The sequence below is a fragment of the Orycteropus afer genome, unplaced genomic scaffold (assembly GCF_000298275.1).
Source record: "Orycteropus afer afer isolate SDZICR_OR568_19922 unplaced genomic scaffold, OryAfe1.0 scaffold02571, whole genome shotgun sequence".
Lineage (NCBI taxonomy): Eukaryota > Metazoa > Chordata > Mammalia > Tubulidentata > Orycteropodidae > Orycteropus > Orycteropus afer.
In genome coordinates, this window is record NW_006924158.1 from 9,626 (window position 1) to 14,565 (window position 4,940).

At 40.6% G+C, this 4,940-nt stretch overlaps 1 pseudogene; it reads right to left on the bottom strand.

Annotated features, from left to right (window-relative positions):
* Positions 1–2,689: 2,689 nt before the first annotated feature.
* On the bottom strand, positions 2,690–3,711 carry LOC103213454 (annotated as a pseudogene).
* Between the last annotated feature and the right edge of the window lie 1,229 nt (positions 3,712–4,940).

Genomic DNA, 4,940 nt, shown 5'->3' on the forward strand with positions numbered 1-4,940 from the left:
TTTCAATAGGATTCACTTAAAGAATATAAAATAAATGATAAATACAGAATTCTGGGTCATGATTCTCACTGGAGGTGAGTAGTATGTTGTGATTGGGAGACTGCTCAAGTGAATGCTATGGTGGTGGTAATGCTTTATTTCTTAACCTAGAGATTGGTACATATTTTTATCTTCATATTGCTATTCTTTAAGAACTACAGACAAGTTTTGGACTTTAATTTCTATCTGATATTTTAATGAATAAAACAGAGGAAAGGCCTCCCATATTCTAGAGTCTAAATATATTCTCCAGTGGTCTTTTAATATCAAAGTCATCCTTCTCAGACTTGAGTGCCCTAGGAACTCAAAAAGAGCTTATAAAAAATGATCATCCTTCATATGTCTCCCCCAGAGGTTCTATGTTACTAGCCCTTGATTGAGAGGTCAGAATTTAAGAAGTTAAAAAAGATGACCAACTTTGACCATTCCTATGCAATGATTATTAATTTGGTTATATAACTAAGACTAGAAAGAGCCTGTGATAGGTTTTAAAATGAAAGTAAGAAAATATAATTGCTGAAGCAAGTGCAAAAATACATGAGCACAAAAGGATTGCATTACTTAGGAATATTGGCAAGAAGTGGAGCACAGTGATTCTAGTTAAGTACTATTTTTAAATTGCACCTGAGATTTTTATTTGTTCTGACTTCCAAAGTTTTTATTATGATTTAGGTGAAAGTTCACAGAGCAAGTTGATTTTCCATTCAACAATTTATACACATTTTGTTTCATGCTGTTGATTCCAAGCCCCACAATGTAAGAGCACTCTTCCCAATTCTTCTTTGTTTTCTGTTTCTATTCCTGCTTCTTACCTCTCCTTTACTTTCCATTGAGCTATATTCATGAGTAAATACTACCCTTTTGATTGTGTGTGGTTGTTCTAAGGAGTGCGTACCTCCATGGTGTTATTGATCACCTTATAGCCCTGTCTATTTTTTGGCAAGGGACCCTGGAGGCCCAGTTGTTAGGAGCTCGGCTGCTAACTGAACGTTCAGTGCTCTGAACCACAAGCAAATCCACAGGAGAAAGATGTGGCCATCTGTTTCTGTAAAGATTTGAATCCTTGTAAACACTGTGAGGCAGTTCTATTCTGTCTCATAGGGTCGCTCTGAGTTGGACTTGACTAGAGAGCAATGGAAGTGCTTGGAGAAATATAAGGCACCAGGGTGAGTCCAGTTGCATGCCTGAGGAGTGTCTAAGGGGCATAGACTTGGGGGTCCTACCAGTCTGTATCAGACAAGTAAGCCTGGTTACTTTTATGATTTTGAATTTTGTTCTACATATATACCACCCTCTATGCACAACCTCTTACTGTGTTGTGTTTCAGAGCAGTCAGCAGTGGTAGCCAGGCACCCTCTCATTCTTCTGATCTCAAGGTCATGGAGGCTGAGGTTCAGGTGGTCCATTAGTCCTTTGGACTGTTTCCTTGCATATTTTATTTACTCTTCTTTCCTTGGACAGGGACAGGTCAATAGTTGCACCTTAGACTTCTGCTCACAAGTTTTAAGACCACAGTCACTACTCAGTAAAGTAAGATGAAGAGCATTGTCTTTGTGGATTGTGTTATGCCAATTGATGTACCCTGAGACAAAGTTCCTGAAACCCCAGGGCCAGTGACTCATTCTCTCAAGATGTTTGGTTATGGTCAAAAGTTGTCCAAGTAGTTAAATTTTTTGAGTATTCACTATATGACAAACCTTGCACTGAGTGCTTGGAGAGGTTAGGGTTCACTTTCTGGCAGAATTACACTCCAGATGGTCTGTTTAAGGTTCATATAGTGATCACTTTCCCCAAAAGTTAGTAATTAGATTAAGAACGGGCCTATGATTCTTTTCTAATTCATGCAGGAAGAATACATGTTTCCTTCAGCTGCTGTAAAAAAATTACCACAAACTTGGTTGCTTAAAAAGATAAATTTATTATCTCACAGATCTGAAGGCTGGGAGTCAGGAAGCAAGGTGTCAATAGGAGTGTACTATCTTTGAAAGCTCTAGGGAAGAGTCCATTCATTGCCTTTTCCAGCTTCAGGAAGAGTTTGGTGGCTCCAGTTAGTCCCTGGGCTGTGGCCATATCATTCCAATCTTCCCCTCTGTGCTCTTGTTCTCTCTTGTTTTCTGCACTGTTAGTTATGAAGATATATGTGATTGCAATTAGGCCTATCAGAATATTCCAGGCTTAATCTCCTCTGCAAAGACCTTTTGTCCAATTAAGATAACACACCTTTTATCACAAGTTCCAAGAATTGAGATATGGAAATGCCGTTGTGAGGGCAACCTGCTTAACCATTGCAGAAGGGTATTATGCGTGGCATTTAGTCTGCATCCGTACAACAATCTGGAGACTATGAAGGAAACTGCATGCAGAAATAATGAAGTCCTCTTTTCTGTTCTTGTTCCTGTGAAGTCCTTCTAATGAAAGATAGCTCTCTGTATATTTATGAGCATATTAATGTCTGAGATTCATTATATTATTAGCACCAAAAGCTTCAGTGATGATGTCAAATATTTCACAATATTCTAAAACCACTGATAAAATACAATTATACCATTTTGTTGATGAAGAAACAGAGTGTGATCGATACTGACCCACAAGGCGAGTTTATGAGTGACAGGCCTTAATAATTAGTATATTGGCACAGCAATCAGAAACATCATGAACAAGTTATTCCACCAATGTGTTTTCTCAAGCTTACTGTTATGTCCCTGCTCCTCAGGCTGTAGATAAAAGGATTAATCATTTGAAGGACCACAATGTACATCACTGAGGCTACTGTCTTCCTGGAGGAGCGTGTAAATGCAGAGCTGAGGTACACACCCAAGCCTGTCCCATAGAATAAGGAAACAACTGAGAGGTGAAACCTAAGGTGGAAAAAGTCTTATACTTCCCTCCAGCTGATGGGATTCTCAAAACAGAAGAGACTATCTGAGTGTAAGAGAATAAGAGCCCTGAGAGAGGAATACCACCCATTATGCAAAACAAAAAATATAGCAAGATATTATTGATGCAGGTACTGGAACAAGCGAGCTTGAGGACTTGAGCAAGTTCACAGAAGAAGTGAGGGATTTCAAGGTCTGTGCAGAAGGAAAGCTGCAAAACCATCAGACTATGGAGTAGGGCATCAGCCGTGGTAATGAACAATTAAAGTAGAATAAGCAGGCCACAGAAGCAGAGGTTCATAATAGCTGTGTACCTCAGTGGGTGACAAATGGCCACATAGCAATCATAGGCCATTGCTGCAAGAAGAAAAATTTCCAAGCCAACAAAAATGATGACAGAGAAAATCTGGCTGAGGCAGCCTGTGTAAAAGATGCTCTGCTTCTGTGTGTGGATGTTCACCAGCATTTTTGGGATCGTGGTTGTGCTTAGGCAGATGTCAGTAAAGGACAGATTGGAGAGAAAGAAGTACATGGGGGAGTGCAGGTGGGAGTCAGAGCTGACAGCCAGGACGATGAGCAGGTTTCCAAGGACAGTGACCAGGTACAGGGTCAGGAACAGGCTAAAGATGAGGAGCGGCAGCTCTGGATCCTCTGTCAGCCCCAGGAGCAGGAATTTTGAAACACCTGTTAGATTTCTAAGATCTATATTGTTGATGAATCTGATGGCAAAATGGGGAGATAAGATAATCAAATACTTGGTCCCTGGAACAGCAGCAGCAGCAGCAGAGGCACACATTATGTGGGGAAGCAAGAAGAGGGATACCGGGCAATTTAAAAGGAGCTCTGGTAGCGTAGTGCCTAAGGCCCTTGACTGCTAACCAGAAGGCTGGCAGTTCAAACCCACCAGCTACTCCTCAGAAGGAAGGCGGGAAAATCTACTTTCACAGTGATACGCCCTCGGAAACCCAAGGAGGTGTCGTTATGAGGGGGATCCGTATTGACGGCACATAACAACAACAACGACTATGTATGCACATTATTTGGTTATTTTAAAAAAGAGAAAAAGTACCTGAAGCTGATATTTCAAAGTGTCAACATTTATTTATTCTGGAAAACATGGTGATGATATATATTTTTTTGTTACGTTATCTATGCTTTTACGGTAATTTTATGAATAGACATACATAGACTCAGGAGGCAGCCTGATGACTCAATCTAGATCTCCGCCTCCTTTCTTGAATTTAGAGCCAGGCAATAGAGATAATACGAAGAGATATTAAGAACCAGGAAGATAAGATAAGGCTGACAAACCTGCTGGTATCATCACCATGAAAAGAAAGATGCAAGTAAATTTAAGAGAGTTTTATAATAGTCACAATGTTTGACAAAGGTTAGGTTTTTGCTCCACAGGAAAGTTATTATTGCAATTGTAGACCCAGAGGACAATTTAGCAGAATGAGAACTCCTTGATACTGGTGCTGAGATAGTAGAAATTCTGACGAGGAAATCACCTACAAAAAGATTCCAATGGGAGACTTGGTTCCAGTCATTTTCTGCAGACACTTTCTTCACATGCATCATCCCCTTGGATGTACCTGTTGTAACAAGCCTGGATTCCTTTCCAAATACTAACTGGGGGACTTTAGGTCACCTGGCTTGCATCACAGAGGAATGATGCCCAATTTCTGCTATGGATGTAGAATCTGGAACCGCTGTCCTGAGAAAGTACAGAGGATGGAAGTGAAGCACTGTGCTCCTGGGTGAAAACAAAGTCATCTCTGGGAAGAGGTTTATGTTCCACCTCCTTCCAGAGGAGTGACCCTTAAGTGAGATGGCACAGGCAGGCTATTTGCAGTCTCTTTACCCCTGGAGGCTCAATATCCAAAGATCCTCATTAGCCCAAAACATTCATTTTCATTCTGATCCAAGGAGAGGAAAAGTCCTAAAAGACCAATACTTTAGAAGGTGGAATTCAGGATTCTTGATTACCTGACTCTTCAAGGCCAGATGAATGCTATTCACCTC